This window comes from Mustela nivalis, assembly GCF_964662115.1.
Source record: "Mustela nivalis genome assembly, chromosome: 3".
NCBI classification, from domain to species: domain Eukaryota; kingdom Metazoa; phylum Chordata; class Mammalia; order Carnivora; family Mustelidae; genus Mustela; species Mustela nivalis.
Genome location: NC_139022.1, coordinates 98959335 through 98976992, shown reverse-complemented (window position 1 = coordinate 98976992; position 17658 = coordinate 98959335). Strand labels below are relative to the sequence as shown.

At 42.9% G+C, this 17658-nt stretch overlaps 1 protein-coding gene across 7 annotated transcripts in view; it reads left to right on the top strand.

Moving 5' to 3' along the window:
- The window catches only part of SH3RF2 (SH3 domain containing ring finger 2), a 128581-nt gene that overhangs the window by 18124 nt on the left and 92799 nt on the right, over window positions 1–17658 (top strand). The window lies entirely within an intron of this gene.

The window sequence follows — 17658 nt, the reverse complement described above, 5'->3', positions numbered from 1 at the left end:
TACTTGTGATCTGTCTGTCAAATATATAAATAAAAATATTTTTTAAAAAAATCACAGGCATTAAAACCAAAAGCCATGGGTTTGAATCCCAGCCCTCTCACTTGTTGACTTTATTATGACTTTCTGGACCTCAGTTTCCTTCCTAGTAAAGTCACATAATACCTACTTCCAGTGCTTGGTCTTGAGATTAAGTTTGGTAGGCTGTAAAGCTGGTTCAGTAAGATGTCCCAGCATCATTTCAGCGCACCTCCCCATGTGCCTCCAGCTGGGAGAAAAACTGGGGCCAAATCAGGCTCCCAGCCTTGGTTCAGGAGACTTGATTCTGAGGACTCCGGGACAGGTTCCTTCAAAGGGGAACGCATCCGGGCAAATTCCTCCCATGACTCTGGGTACTGCATAAAGGCACTCCTAAACCGAGTTCATCTCAGGCTTTTTTGAAAACTGCTACCTTATAAGGAATCATAAAGCATAGGTGCTGAGAGCCACAAAGGGCTATAAAAAACATCTCACCCAATGTCTTCCACATACATGGAGTCTAAGACTTAGCGAGAACAGGCTTTCCAAGGCCACAGTGAATAGACAACACGGACCAAACTTCAGGTCTCCTGAATCTCAGTCTGAGCGGTTGGTGTGTCGCCAAAGAACCTTGCATCTTCCGCAGACCATTGTAATTAGTTTGCTGGGCTTCGGTCAGAGGCCTCCAAAGCAGATTTCGGCGTAAAGAATATTTTTAGAAGCATGAACACATTCAGATCACGTGTAGTGTTTTGCAACGTGGCCTCTTCAGGGCACTTTCAGACCTGCGGCGCCCAACTGCAATTTGGTCTGAGAGGCAAATAACCATTTACACAGTCTCACAGTTTATGCCAATTTTGAGCCTCAAAAGGCAGTTTCCAAAGACTCAGAGGACAGCACAAGGAGGAGCTAAACGGAGAGACATAGACTAAAACTAAGTGGCAATGAAACCATGTTTCAAATGAAGAGCAAAAGGTCTGAAAACGCTAAGCATGGAATTAGCCACAACTGCTTCCAACATCATGGATATTGTTATCCAAAAGCACTTTTGTAAGCAGCCATTGGCCTCACTCCAGCGATTTTGGTGTTGCTTTTCAACATTTTAAATTATTTCCAAAGAATAGAAAAATGATTCCTGGGTCACAGGAGATGACTATGTTTGAGTCGTATATATATAATATTAATTTATAATATTATATATAATAATAATATTAATTTGCTCCCATATATAATATTAATTTGCTATCATCTGTGTTTGTAGAACTCTTTCAATTTCAAGTCACAGAAACCCACCTCAGGCTACCTAGACAAAAGTGGGACTTTGTCAGCTCCAAGAGCGGCAACCTCGGGGCCTCTTAAAGACCCAGATTGTCCTGTCAGATCACTTTCCCATGTCTTGACTCCACTTTTTTCTATATATTGGCATCATTCACTCCGAATGCAAATGACATTTTCCATGATGCGTGTCGAAGAAGGTGCATCCTCCTGGGTTCTTAGTTACAAACAATAGAATCTACTGCAAAAACAAGATTGAAGAGACAGGATTCATTTAAAAAAAAAAAAAAAAAAAAAGATGCAAGGTAGTTCCCAGAACTCCTAGGAGGGCTGCAGAGCCTAATTTGAGGCCACCTTGCTCTGGCCCCTCCTCCTACTGCTGCAACTGGAGGTCACCCTAGCGTTAGCAAACTCTGCCCTCTTCCCACCAAGTGGAGGCAAGTCTACCTTGGTAGACACAAAGAGTCTACCTCTTTGTGTCACTAGCTCCCAGTCTGAAATTCAGGTCAGGTCTCTCCAGTTGACAAGACCTAATCCCTGACTGCAGGCCATCCTGATAAAGCTGGCGTCTGAACTTGTTCATTTTGAGGTACTTCCTGTCCCCCACCAAGATGTATAATGTAGGTGAGTTCCCGAACATGGAAAGGGGGTTCAGATGCAGGGCATTTGAAAGAATCCTGAGTATATACTGTAAGAAACACTACAACAGCTCAGATTTACACTATTCCATCTCCACAACTCCAGGAAAGAAGGAAAGTCTTTGCACCACTTAGTTCCATATGTATCTGTCAGACTGAAAGGACCCAGAAACTTTGAAAAGTAAGGCCTGATTCTAAATCCTAAGGCTCCTTTGTGTCTGATCCTGACAAGGCTAAGATGGAATCATGTGTCATCTTCATTTCCCTCCATCCAAAAGATGTGTTCCCTGAGCTTTTGTTTAAGATAGCCACGCTGACCTACCTCACGTGGTCTAACTTTTATTTTTATGGCTGTCTAATAATTTCTTCCTTGGACTAGGGGGAAGGGACATAGTACTTCTGATAAAGGGAAGTCTGGCAGTTTTACCAGGGGAAGTCTGCTGAAATAGAAAATGAGATTCTTACCTAGGAAGAATATTAACAGGATGTAAAATTGCCATTGGCACTTAGAGGTACATAGCAGGGTCAACAAGCGGGATCAAAAGGAACCCAGTAGGCAAGGCAGATGGCAAATACAATTCTCAGCTTCATTGAAAACAGGGCAGAAAGTTAAAATGCAATCCCTCAAAGAGCTTTCACAGGTAGTGTGATATTTGATAGCAGCAAGAAGCTGATGGAAATTTTTATACAGATGCTGAAATTAGCTTTGCTAACACATACTCCTAGGGTGAACACCACCCAGCCTGACTCTTGCGAAGTTGCCGGGGGGAGATAAAATGAAGAGGGCAAACTGGTATCATTTTTGAAGACAAGAGGATTTTTTTGGAGCCGTTGCTCTCCTGCAAACATCCTTTTCTTTTCTTTTTTAACAAAAGAGTTTGTAGTGGGGAAAAATCCTGAGGGGGTCATCTTTAGATGTCATTTGTGACAGTCTCCCTAATTTGGTAGTAAAATTAAGGACGTGTTGAGTTGAAGAGTTTACTCATTTCTCTGGAAAGCACATTCTTTGACTCATTTCAAGACGACTCCTGCCTCTTTCTGGCCTGGGGGAAGGGAGAGAGTCACAGAGAGAGAATATGGCTGTAGTGGATGGAGTAACATTCAGTATTCTAGGCGCAGATAGGGAACTACTGCACGATTCTTTGGAATGAAAGGACTGAAATACATAAAATATAGAAAATAATCATTGTGATGAATGGTTAAAAGGATTTTTTTTTAAGCTGTGGTCTAAAAAAAAAAAAGTCTGGGCATCCAGTTTGGGGCATGTACTGTAACCACAGTGATGGTGTCTTTTTTTTTTTTCTTTTTTTTAAGATTTTATTTATTTATTTGACAGAGGGAGATCACAAGTAGGCAGAGAGGCAGGCGGTGGGGGTGGGTGGAGGGAAGCAGGCTCTCTGCTGAGCAGAGAGCCCGATGCGGGGCTCGATCCCAGGACCCTGAGATCATGACCTGAGCCAAAGGCAGAGGCTTAACCCACTGAGCCACCCAGGTGCCCCGGTGTTGTCTTTTTTAACTGAAGTTGCTGACTGCAGCTGTTGGTTCAGCAAGAAAATGAAGTTGGCCAAACCAGATGTTTTAACCTGATGTTGATTTTTATTGATACTGTTTAGACCAGTGTATCCAAGGAAATTTCCTTTGCATCAACACAGTTTATCAGCTCTCTATGTGAGGACTTTTTCAGTTGTGATTTGCAAAATTGCTTGCCAAACTAATTTGAAAAAAAAATGGGAGAGGGTGACTGGAGGATTGGTGGTTTCATGGAGATCTGATGAATGGATCTCAGGCATGGTGGGATATATGAGTTCACAATGATCTGAATTCTCTCTCTCTCTCTCTCTCTCACCTCTGCCTGCTACTGCTTTCTTTATTCTCAGGGAAGTTCTTTCCAGGAGGAAAATATTGCAGGCAAAGTCTCAACATTCTTAAAGTTCTTAACCTTAGAGAAATGGAGGGTATCTTCTTCCATGGCAGCTCTACCAGGAAGACTCCAGTTAGCTTACCTTGGGTCCCATGTGTCTTTCTGAGCAATTACAGTGAAGAGGATAGAAAGAATACTCTGATTGGTCAGGACAAGGTCCTGCAGCCAACCTTGAAGCCAGAGGGCAGGACAGTGTCCACCTTCTGGCAACACAGGGACTGAGCAGAATTACTAGGGAATAAAGGCGAGGTGGTTCACAAGAGGAAAAGAGTCTGTACAGACAAATGTCTCAGTAAGAACACATTTAAATCCTGGGTATGTTTTTAGGATTATTAACTTTCATGCACAGCAGTTAAAAGCAAAAGGGAGATAAATTCAGAGTGCCCCCCAACACCTTATTATTTCCCTGAACCCTATCGTTTTCCATCTAGTCTTTTCACCACCGCACAAATCAACCTATCAAAATCGTGCGCAAACTTTTTAAGGTCCTGTTCAAATGCTGCCTCTTTGGAAAATCTTCTCGGTTGGTCCCCATGAGATTCTGTCTCCCTCTTCTGCTCCTGTATCCCGACCCATCTGGCACTACCTTGCCCCGCCTTTATGTGTATTTATAATATGCGTGTTATATGCGCATAGTTTTGCCTTAGGCCTGCTGCCCCCCCCCACCACCAGATTAAAACTCAGAAAATACTTTAAAAAGAAACAGACTTGGGGGGCAAGAGAAGGAGGAAGAAAAGAGGCTGAGTATTCCTTGTCTCTTTCTCCTCCATGACTCAGTTCCTAGCAGGCAAGGAGTCTGCAATATTCAACTCTTCCTTTCTCTATGTCTTGCACATAATAAACACTGGATGCATGGATGGATGGATAGATGGATACATGAACGACTGTGTCATTACAGCTGAGAGGCTGGCATGAACCTTCCCCTTACACCAGTAAGGAAGAGCTCCAAAAAATGAAGGCATTAAGATGAGCTGAGTGAGCAACCAAGAGCGTAACAATACAAGGTGTCATAACCACCCTGAGAACAGATAGTACATAATACATTTAAATTTCTGCCGAAGAGAATTTGTAATGAATGAATGAATAATGTAATGAAAAACGTACCCTCCTCTCAGGCTGATGAAGTACCAGAACCCTTCCTACCATCCCTTGTAACTTCTTCCTAGGTTTCCTGAAGACGTGGAGCTGGATTAAATGTGGTCAGGTGATCCTCAACCCTGTCGCTCACCCCCCAGCTCTCGGCTTCCTTGGAGTTCCCACTACGTGTTTTGGGTTTTGTGCTGTAGCATCTCCGTAGCACCAGAACATCCAAAAAAACCTGCAGTTCTAGTTAAGTTCTGTTCACAGAGAAAGAAGTAAGCAGACTGTGGAAACGTGCCCTTGTCCCTTTGGGCTGTGGAGCCTTCAGTGATCCACCTCAGGGCTCCGCTTAGTTTTCATGCAAAATGCTCCCATTGAAAAACATTCTCTTGTGTGTTCTGAGGATAGTTAACGTGAAATAGTAGACTCGGTTTGGAGGACTTTTTCTTTCTGACAGAGCTGTTCAGAAAGCCAAAAGTGCAAGAACCCTAGCTCAGCTATTTGTAGTTGTCAGTTTTTCTCCGAGAAATGGCACTACCCGGTTTTGTCGGTGGTGTTTACCCTCAGGCCATGTCTGATTCCATAAGTAGTCATCAAGTGAAAACTGATGTGTGCTCACTTGTTCATCTGGGGCTATATTAGCCCCACGGTCAATAGTCAGTTGACACACTGTGTTAAAAATCACTGAAAAACTGTTCTGAGCCATCTTCATTTTACTACCTAGAGCCATCATCATTTTTAAAAAGATTTTATTTATTCATTTGAGAAAGAGAGAGCATGGGCAGGGCATGGGGCAGAGGGAGAAGCCGCTCCCCGCTGAGGAGGGAACCCATTGTGGGGCTCGATCCCAGAACCCCGGGATCATGACCTGAGCTGAAGGCAGACGCCCAACCAGCTGAGCCACCTGGAGACCCCAGGCCATCATCATTTTGGACAAGAGTGATGGCAGTCTTCTGTTAAATTAAGAGAAGAAAATGTTGAATTTCAACTGTACTCATTTTAACAAACATTGCCTTTTGCTCCAAGAGCATTAGACTGGGCATTGTGGGGTTTTTAAAGCTGGAAAGAACTAATACCGTCAGTATTTACATGAAATACTCTAAGTATCATTCATCCTTTCAACAAATATTTATTTATCAGCCACCACCATATGGCAGACAGATTGCCAGGCTCAGGGGGAGACACAGTGGAGAAAAGTGTACATGCAGTTTCCTCTTATAGAGCATTCAGTCTAGTGTTAGGTAGTGAAACACACAAATAATTGCATAATTTTAAGGTGTGACTTAAAGTGCAGTTGGTCCTAACAAGGAAAAGCCTTGAAAGCTGTGGCTTCCTCGTGAGGAGGGATATTTTGGGTGATGAGTATCAGAGACCAAAAAAGGTACTTTCTGAGAAAGTAAAGGGTAAGTCAGGATGAGCCAACTGAAGAGGTGGGCAAGGGTATTTGAGACAAAGGAAATGGCTTGTGCACAAGTCCTGAGGAGGGCAGAATGAACTGCTAGAGGAAAAGACACAGGCCTTGGAAAGAAGGAGAAAGGAGTCATAGGGGAGAGAAGGGGGAGGCAGGGACCCAGTCAGATTTTAAGGACAATGGGAAGCCACTGGTGTTTTAGATGAAAACAGTATAATACAGTTTACATTTTCTAAAGATCATTCTGGCTGCCTTGGTGAGAACCATTGGGTGAGGGCAAAGTGGCAACAGGAAGACCTATTAGGAGAACATGGCCAAGGGAGGTGGTAGTGGAAGTGAGGTAGAGAGAAGTGACATATTTGAGATCCACCTTGGAGACTCGGCTTGGTATCTGTTGACTCTCTGAATTTGCCCTTTGAAGACTTATGCCCAAGTTAGTCACTGACCAGCAGTTGGGCACTGACAGCAGTCTGTTGGCTCTGTCAGAGGAACGAAGATGGCACAAGATCAAATCATTCAGCAGAAGTGCCAAAAACAGAGTAATATTTATTTAGTACCTGCAAAGTGCCAGACCCCATAGATAGGCATTATTCCACTGCTTTGTGGAGGAAGAAGCTGACCTCCATTGAGTTCATGGAATGTTCCTGTGGTTACAGAGATTATAAGTGGTAAAGGGGGGTTTGAATTCAGATCGGTCGAATGCCAGATGCAGAGTCTTAAGCACTATGTAGAATTATCTGCAGACAACTTTGTGGCTCTCTCTCTCTCTCTCTCTCGTAGTCAACAATGAGGACATTTGGAAGCTTAATTTATGGTGGATTATTTCCCTAGAAATGTACCTTTTAACTTCGATTTCCGGGAATCCATGAATTCCTGACACTCTATAAAAAACAGTATGAATGTTTGCCTCTGTGATATTTCCTGAGGAGAAAGCCCATAGCCTTCCTCAGATTGTCTATGACCCTCCAAAATGATAAAATTTGGCCTAATCTATCAAAATTTAAGATGTGTGTACTTACTAATTTAATAATCTCACTTGGGATATACTAACATAGCGCTTAACAGTATTCTTGCACAGATTCTTAAACACTGCATCATTGTTTATAAAAGAAAACACTTGGAGGGGTGCCTGGATGCCTCAGTCAGTTGAGCGTCCTGCTCTTGATTTTAGCTCAGGTCACAATCTCAGGTCATGGGATTGAGCCCTGTGTTGGGCTCTGTGCTCAGCATAGAGTCTGCTTGTCCCTCTCCCTCTGCTCCTCCCCCTGCTTGCTCGCTCTCTCTCTCTCTCATACATAAGTAAACAAAATAATCGTTAAAAAAATAAAACAATGGAAACAACACCTCATTAATTAAATAAACAAAGATATATATATATATATAAAGAATATTATACCCATTTTTAAAAGCAAGGAAACTCTACGTATGCTAATAAAACATGTCCATAAAGTATCGCAAAATGAAAAAAAGCAACTTGCCAAACATATTTATATGTGCTTTTTTGTTAAAAATTATGTTTTGTATGTGTTTGTGCATATATGCAAGTCTGTATATGCACAGCAATAAATCTAGAACATCATTTTCCAGTATAAATGTCATGTGAGCTACATAGGTAATTTAAAATTTTTAGTAGCCACATTATATAAGTCAAGAGAACGGTGAAATGTATCTTAAAAATATTTTTGGGGGGGAGCACTTCAGTGGCACACCCCATTAAGCATCTGACTCTTGGTTTCAGCTCAGGCCATGGTCTCAGGGTCATGAGATCTAGCCCCATCCTGGACCCTGTGCTGAGCACAGAATCTTCTTAAGACTTTTTCTCCCTCTCCCTCTGCCCCTACCCTCTGCACGTGTACGCTCTCTCTCTCTCTCTCTAAAATAAAATATATATATATGTGTTTTTATTTGGCCCAGTATATCAAAATACTTTCATTTCAACATATAAATTGAAATAAAAGTTATTGAAGATACTTTACATTCTTTTTTCATACTAAGTTTCTTAAATCCAGTGTGTATTTTTTACTTACAGCACATTATAATTTGACTAGGCACATTTTAAGTGCTTTATACTCACGTGTAGCTAGTGGCTACCGTATTGGGTAGGGAAAATCTAGAAGCTTATACATCAGACTGCAGATAGAAGTTGTCTTGACCAGAAGTAGGAATGAGGAGAGAGAAAAAGGGGAGCTATGTTTTCTTTATACATTTTATAGTGCCTCCATTTCTTTTTTTTTTTTTCCTAATGATATAACGAGACAGAGAGAGAGAGCGAGCTCACACAAGTGGGAGAGAGGGGAAGAGAGAGAGAGAGAGAAACCGACTCTCTGCTGAGCAGCCAGCCTGATGCGGGGCTCCATCCCAGGACTCAGGGATCATGACCTGAGCCAAAGATAGACACTTAACAAACTGAGCCACCCAGGAGTCCCTAGATTTGTTTATAGAGAAGATACGTTTCTCTTTTACATTTTAATGACACATATTTTAAAGTACTGTTTGAAGTAACATACAGGTACCTGAATTTGCTTCTCAGGTCTAGCCAAATAACCCACCCAGGCTAGAATGTACTTGATTTCAAGGATTCATTAGTAAGGGTATATAAATATATACATATACATATACACATACATATTGTATACATACATATATGTGTTGTGTATATATATATATATATATATATATATATATATATATATATACATATAAATGTAAATATTTGTGCTTGTGTGTATATATATCTCCAAGAAAATAAATCAAGCCATCAAGTGTTTATTAAAAATTTACAATGTGAAAAGAATCACAGTGAGGGCTAGACCCCATGGAGGTTATGAAGATGTAGAAGGCAGAACTGGTGCCTTTGAATTTAAAATTCTGATAGAAGAAAGGCTTATTTATGGGAACATTAGAGAAAAACACTCAGGGTTGAATGTCACCATCAAGTAGGGCTGACAGTGCGATGGGAATTCAAAGGGGAATTGGTGGGAAGTGGGAGGAGATGAAGAAAGGGAGGGGAGAAACCGAAGATCTTCACTGTGGCCATATTGGGGTAGGCAGACTCCAGGTTCCCCTATGTCACCGAGTGGTGATAGAAAAGGCACAAAGGGCAGAATCCAGTACCTTCTGATTCTCCTCCTATGGATGAAACAGCTACCTAAGTGAGAGGGCAAAGCAAGCTAGAATAAGGGGGACCCCAAGCATGAATCAGCAAAGTAGACCAAGTATGTCAGGCTGGGGTGTCCCAGTACAGTCTAACATGGGTGTGTGTTTCCTAGAATTCTGGATGACCAAGGTTGTGCAGTGGCATTGCATGGCATGAGCACATAGTCTCTTATTCTCTCCCCACCCCCTATAATCTGAACATTTTCCACTTGACCAAGAAAGAAGAGATTTGGGTGCCAAAGAAATCTCTTCATATTACCATATAATAATAATAATGGCTCATTGTGACCACGCCCTTACTCATACTGGCTTTACATGCATTAAACCATTTAATCCTCACAGAAACCTTTGGCAGATATACCATCATCACTGCATTTTAGATTCTAGGAAACTGAGATTCAGGAACATTCAGTGGCTTTGGTTGTCCAGATTCCTGCTGCCAGTAAGAGCTGGCACTGGTACTTGGTAAAAACCTGGACCCAAACTAGTACTTTTGACCACAGTGCTATATCTGCTTTCCTTTCCTACTGGGTGTTGACTGGGCCCTATCTTCCCCTAGTAAACTGAAAAGATAAATATATAAAAAAGACAAATATCCTTTCAATTTTCCCAGCCCACTGGAAACTATATGAGCTCAGAGCTTTGAGTATTTTTTTTTAAAGAGGGAAGTGAACTTGGGGCACCTGGGTGGCTCAGTGGGTTAAGCCTGTGCCTTTGGCTTAGGTCATGATCTTAGAATCCTGGGATCGAGCCCCACATCATGCTCTCTGCTCAGAAGGGAGCCTGCTTCCCCCGCTCTCTCTGCCTGCCTCTCTGCCTACTTGTGATCTCTGTCTGTCAAATAAATAAATAAAATCTTTAAAAAAGAGAGAGAGAGAGAGAGAGAGAGAAGTGAACTTTATAGATGTGGTGTATATCAGAAGATGTTCTAATAGTTAATGAACATGCAGTTTTTACTGACATGATTACAATACAATTTTAATCTCCATACTCTTCTCAGAGTGTTTGAAAAGAAGGGGGGAAAAGCAACCTCTTTATGAAACTTTGAGTCATTTTTGAGTCATAAGGAATATTAATGGGAACATGGTTCCAAAGATTTCTAAACCTAGTCTCTACCCTTGAGGTTTTCTCTGCATTGGGCTGGTTCTCTCTACACCTGGGCTGTTTTCTCTTGTAAGATCTTGGAAATCCAGCCCTACACAATGTATGAATATTACATGCATGGCTGCGTCTGAACTTGACAGCTCTGCAAGAAGCCATATTTGTTCCATCTACAAACCGAGCCCTTGGGCTTGGAAACTTTTCCTACCTGCCAAAAGCTGATGAGCAGGCTTTATTGGTTTGTAAGTAAATGAAGCAACAAGCCAATAAACAATAGTCTGCTTCTCTCCTTCACCCTGGATCCAGGCATTGGAAGGTGACTGCTTAGTCACAGGAGATGGTTGAGGGAAGAGGAGAAAGGATCAGCACAGGCAGTTCTCCTCGCATATGTCATTTCATCTTCCCAGTGACCGTACAAGGTGGGGGCTATTATTTCCACTTGACTGGTGTAGAAAGTCGAGCTTAGAAGAGGTAGGTTATTTTTCCCAAGTCTCTTAGCTGGCAGATGTCCCTAGAGCCTGTGCTTATTCCTCAGTACTGTGTTGTTTTCTAGGGCAAGGGAAGCCAAGCAGGAATAGAAGGCATCCAAGCCAAAATCAGAAGGAAGGAAGTTCAGTCGTTCTGTCTGTCTGCAAGGCCTGCTGTGGCCAGCTATGTGCTAGGTGTTAAGGTGAGCCAAATTGCATAGTCCTAGCTGACCCCCGCAGAATGTCGATAACAAGACCATCAACTCTGGAACGGCCAGACTATGATCAATCCTGAAGGTGAAGACTCAAGATGAAACATGAGGTTTGGAATAGTCAAGAAGTAGTAATGATAACAGCTAACAATTTTAAATATTTACTGAGCTCTGAGCATTGTATATGGACTAGCTCATTTAGTTAGGTGGATGAGGTTGATGTGGTATCATTCTCATTTTAAAGAGGAGGAGACAGGTCCAAGGTGACCCAGGGAGGAGTGGAAAAGATCTGTCTTTCCAGACTGTATTATTTTGGATTGAGAACCAGATAGATTTCATTCAAGTCCTTACTGTACCACTCATTATCTGATGACCCTGAGAATGTTGTTTAACTTAATCTGGTATCAGTCCATCTGGAAAAAAAAATAAACCTAATAATAAACAAGAAGAGGGAAGGAGGGAGAAAGAAAGAGAGAAGTGAAAGAAAGAAAAGAAAAAAGAACGGTCATGTTCTTAACTATGCGTAGTAGGTGGAGAGGGCAAAGTATATTTCAGCATCCCATCAGAATAGCAGAGGCTCAGGGCGCCTAAAAGGCTCAGTGGGTTGAGCCTCTGCCTTCGCTCAGGTCATGATCTCAGGGTCCTGGGATCAAGCCCTGCATCGGGCTCTCTGCTCAGTGGGGAGGCTGCTTCCCCCTCTCTCTGCCTGCCTCTCTGCCTACTTGTGATCTCTCTCTCTCTCTCTAATTAAAAAAAAAAAAAAGAATAGCAGAGGCTCTGTTTCCACTCTTCAGGACAAATTGGTTTGCTGCCTCCTAAAGGAGGGAGTACAGAAGCAAGGCATTAGAAGGATGCAGAGCCCCCACCACCACTGCCCACCATAATACTTGACCTGCTCCCTGTAAATTAGTCTCCCAGGTGCCATTCCATGGCAATCAATAGTGACCACCCAGAGCGATTGGAGGGGCAATGGACTGTACATGAAGTCCTCTCCCAACTGGAGCCTCAGGGAGCGAGTGTCACAGGAAGCACCAATACCTACAGGCCACATCACCCCAGAGAAAGTCATCTTCTCTGCAATTGCTCCTACATTCTTTGTACCTTCCCAGGATATACAGAGGCTGCATCTATCATCTTTACCACTCATGGGCTGGCTTCCTGGAAGTCACTTGGTCTACTTAGTAGAGGGATGCTGAGGGTAAGTCAGGCCAAAGTAGAGTTGGAGTTTGAGCTCTACAGGGGTGGGACTTTGTCCTGTTTGCTGCTTTATTTGTATTGCCAGGCACACAGTTAGGCATGTGGGGTATAAGAGGTACCAAGTCAGAACCCTGCTCTTAAGGATCTCATGGTCTGCTGGAGTGAGAGACATTGTAATAAGGACTGCGATTTGACAAGTAAAAGGCCACATGGGGAGGCAGCTGACTTGTGCTTAGAAGTCAAGAAAGCCTTTTTGGAATGAATGACACCTCGGCTGGCACCTGAAAGATGGGTGAGAGCAGAGGAACAAACAGCATGTGCAAAGGTTCTGAAGTGAGAAAAGTCAGAACATCAGAAGAAGAGAGAGGACCAATGAAGCCAAAGAAGTTAACAATAGCCTTTAAGCCATGCTAAGGAGTAACAACTCTGTCTTGGAGGCAACTGAGAAACTGCTAAAGAATTTTGAGCAAAGGGGATAACTGGGTGGCTCAGTCAGTTAAGCATGTGCCTTCAGCTCGGGTCATGATCCCAGGGTCCTGGAATTAAGTCCTGCTTCAGGATCTTTGTTCAGTGAGAAGTCTGCTTCTCCCTCTCCCTGCCACTCCCCCTGCTTGTGCTCTCTCTCTCAAAAAAAAAAAAAAAAAAAAAGAATCTGAGCAAAACAAGTAATAAGATCATTTAGGAATCGGACATTTCCAACATTATCTCCCATACCATCCAAGACAGACAGTGGATCTGAAAGCAACTGAGATTCTCTCTAAAATAAGTCTTTTGAGTCTCTTTTAAACTTTTCATTCTGTATGTAGTAGTTGTTGAAACATCCAAAAATAGGTGCATCATTTTAGGAAAGATGAGAAGTTGCTGAAATCTCCGCAGAGCCATCTAGAAGGAAAGAGTTGCTACTTTTATTATGCCATAAACGTAAGCGCAGCTTCTTCAGGTCTTTCTCTAAGAATACTTGAGCCCTTTCAATCCAATTGAATTTGTTCTTTGTTTTTGGTTTGTTTGCCTTTGCTTTTGATCTTAAGACAAAATTGTCTTATCCTAAATATTTCAGCGAGGTCCGTCCATATATATCGATGTGGTTCTAGTACATTTTCTACTTAAGACGTAATACATAGCAATTATGAAGGGTGTGAAGTAGTAAAGAGAGAAATAATTGCAGAAGAATACATATTTCTGTGCTAACAAATTCCCACAACTTAGAGGCATAAAAATATACACTTACCTCACCATTTCAGCAAGTCAGCACTCCCAGCAAAACCAGCTGGATCCTTTGCAACCAATGGGTCATCCAGGCCTGGGTTCTCATCTGGAGGTTTGACTGAGGAAGGATCCACTTCCAAGCTCACTGAAATTGTCAGAATTCATTTCCTTTGGCTCTAAGAATAAGGGCCCAGGCTTCTTGCTGGCTGTTGGCCAGATACTGCCTTCAGCTCCTAAACAGTGACTATCCAGCTCCTTGCCGTGTGGACCTATTAACAAGGCCAGCAAAAGACAGAATCTGTAACAAGATGGGAGAGTTGTATAGTCACTTCTCATCACCTTTGCCATGTTCTCTTAGAAATAAGTCACTCAAGGGAAGGATATTACGCAAAGGCATGAGCACCCCATTCATGTGGGGGATCGTGGGATCACCTTGGAATCTGCCACAGATGGATAAGGAAAGGAAAGAAGAGAGCAAAGGAGAAGAAAAGAAAATGGAAGGAGAAGAAAAATATATCTATGTTTATGTAATATTTATTACCTATGTATTATATAACTCAGTACTGTGCCAGTTATCTTTGTGCATTTTCTAACTGAATCTTTCTCTGAACCCTGTGTGGTAGGTAGATTTTCTAACTGAATCTTTCTCTGAACCCTTTCTCTTATCCCTGTTTTACAAAAGAGAAAACCAATGTTCAGAGAAGTAAGTTTCTCGAGTTCACATACTGTAAAAAGGAGAGCCAGAATTCATACTCATTTCTCTTAGGTTCCACAGCCCGAGCTTGTAACTACTATGTCGTACTTAGGAGAGCAGGAGAGGAAAGGAAAAAAAAAGGGGACAAGAGAGAATGGAGAAATAAGAGAGAACGTAGTTTCCAAATAAATGCAAATTTTTTTCCTAAAAGAGTTGGCAATCAACAAGGAAACCTGTAGGTCTACAATACTGTGCTCAGTTTCAGCAGGAAGCAGTCAATCAGAAAAATATTCTCTTGAGTTGAAGCCAGTGGGGCTCTAGATGAGTCTCAAGCTTCTGCACCCTTTTCTGTCCCACCTGAGTTTTTCAGAATCTAAAGCTAAACACTACAGCCAAGCTGTATCCAGGACCTTGGAGACGCCCGGCTTATCCAGGCAGCATCTATACCCATGTTCTGCCAAATGTCTGCGGGAGCACATCTGGGCCCAGGCGGCTGAGCGGGGCCTGGGCTTGTTTTTCACAGCTCATTTGCGATGTCCCATTCTATTCCTGGACACTCCGTCCTTCCCAACTGACACTGGAGCTCAGTTTCCCAATAGCCACTTTAACTAGATGGCTCTAGAAGTGCTGCTCCGCATCCAGTCATCAAGCCCTCTGAAACGAGTGGTTTTCCAACACTGGCTTTCAGAAGAAGGGCTGAACAGGGTACGTCCCTGGCTCACCTCTTAGTGTCTTAAAGGGGCAGCAGATGCAGGCACAGCGGGAACCCTCCTCATGCGACACAAGGTGACTCACAGCCGTGTGGGGGAAAGGAAGGGTTTAGAAATTGGATCCCTCTTGCACCATTTCGGGGCAGGCAGATAGGTGATTCCCAGCCCCCCCATCCCAGCCACCTGCACTATTTGACTTGACAAAGCCCTCCAGCTGGTTCCCACCTGCCCGGGACAAGAGGAGGAAAACCACCCATCCTGCGGTTCACAGTCAGCCCTGCCAGAGTCTAATCAAGCCATACGCTTATATTAAGTTCAGACCTTATGCAGAGCACTGGACCCTTTCGGGGCAGTCAGAGGAAATAGAAGACATGCCTTCTCACCTGGGACAGTGCCTCGCCCTGCCACTTGCCAGCTGGGGGCTGAACACCAGTCCCTGCTCTGTGCCTCACATCCCTTCTCCGGAGGTGGTGAAAACAAAAGGACCAATCTCCTAGACTATTGTGAGGCTACCACGAGATCCTGCACGGACTCTTTGACCGATAAATGTAACTTACACAGGCACTCAATAAGGAATAAATGGTACTGACTTTTTAAAAATGCTGCCATGAACAGCGTCCATAAATACATAATTATGCAGCTCCAATAACATAGTAACAGATCACATATGCACCAGTCAGGAGCCTTCCTTTGCACATGGTGCATTTTTAGTAAATATTTGGAACATTAATTGACCGAGAATATTAAGCAACTACAACAGAGAAGCCACTCATGTAAGGCCACGGGGTAAGGGCTCATTAATACATGCAGGACGCTGCAGAAGAAAGAGGCCAGGGTTGATCCTCAGACTCCATCACCTACTTATCAGCTGTGTGACCGCCAGCAGGTTACTCTGCCTCTCTGAATTTCAAATTCCTTCGCCTATAAAATAATAGTAATACCTGCCTCATGGGCTGGTTGTAAGGATTGAACGAGATATTCAATCTAAGTATATTTCAGCCCAGTTCCTGACCCACAGCAAACATTTAATAAGTGGTGATTTTTATTAGCTGTTTTACAGACAAATAGCGTTAAGGAAAGAAAACAAAAAAGGGATTTTCTGAAATGCGCTTGCGGAAGGGCCAAAATCACCAACTGCTTAGAAACCACTTTGCCTTCCCCAAATTGAGAGAAAGAATGCCTCTTTCATGTGCCTGAATGGGAATTTGAATAGTCTTGTTCTAACTGGCAAAGTCGATGAGAAATAGAAGCTATTACTCATTGACTGATAGAATATCTGAGCTGGATGGGATCTTAGACCAAATTAGCCAGAAGTGATAAAGCCACTGTCACCCAGTTGGCCTAAGCATGCCTAGAACATGAAACAGAATCTCACATGTCCAAGCCATCTGCTTTACCCCGGGTTCTCTAGCTTGTGCTCCCCATGGTTCTCTTAAGTTAAAGGTCATTTGAGGCCATCCAGAGCTGACCCCACTATGTGATCCTGGGCAAGTCCTGTCATCTCAATTAGTGCTTTATAATCAAGCACGTTGGAACAGAAAATCCCTCTAAGACTTGCTCACCCACTCACCACTCGCCGGAGTCTGGCTCATACCCCTATATGTCTATGCACACACTAGGCAAAGTAAGGACTTGTTACAATGAAATACATTCATGTGATAACAACCAGCACATGACCTAGGCCAGCCCACACCCTCATCTCATTTACACTTGAGAGAAATGAAGTTTGATGAAGGTTGGCTGGCCAATTAGAGGCAAACAAATGATGGGTAAGCTGGGGCAGGAACCCAAGTCTTCTGATTGCCACCCTGGGGCTCTTTACTCTTTTTTATTCTTTTTTTTTTTTTTAAAGTTCAGATTATTTCCTGCACATGCAGAAGGAGAGATAAGGCGCTAATGGTTGCCTGTCATCTACCCTTTGTTGTGACCTATGTTTACTATTTCTCCATGGACTAAGAGGAAGGGAACTAACAGCTATTGAACATCAACTATATACTGTCCGTATCTTGCTTACATTATATTCTCATTACACACCTACAATAAAAAAGCTACTGTTTACTGAACACTTACTCTGTGCTAGTCACTGTTCTAGAGGTTTTATGTGTATTTGTCCAAGGTGCCCAGCCAAGGATGTGCACATGACTCATCTGTCCAAAGAGCTGTCCTTTCCAGAGATACACAAAGTCGTGCACAGATGCGTAGTGGAAGTCTTGCCACCATCCGCATGCAGCTGGTCCTATTACCATTCATTGCTTAAATGGCATAGCTAGATAGTGGTAGAGACAGGATTTGAACCCAGGTATTCCGACTCTTATCCTATCAATGGCCTTCCTGAGAGCAGCTTGAGATAAGTTCTAAAATTACATACACCTTGAGGACAAATTCTGACTGCCTTATTCACTGACATAGTCCCATTGTCTAAAACAGTGTCCGTGCACAGAGGCACTCAGTCAATTTTGTTGACTAACTGACCCCGTGAATGGCTTAAGATCACGCTGATAGTAGATTGAGCTGGGATTTGAATGCAGATCGCTCTGGCTTGAAAGCCCTTCTTCCCCCAGTTACAATCTGTCGT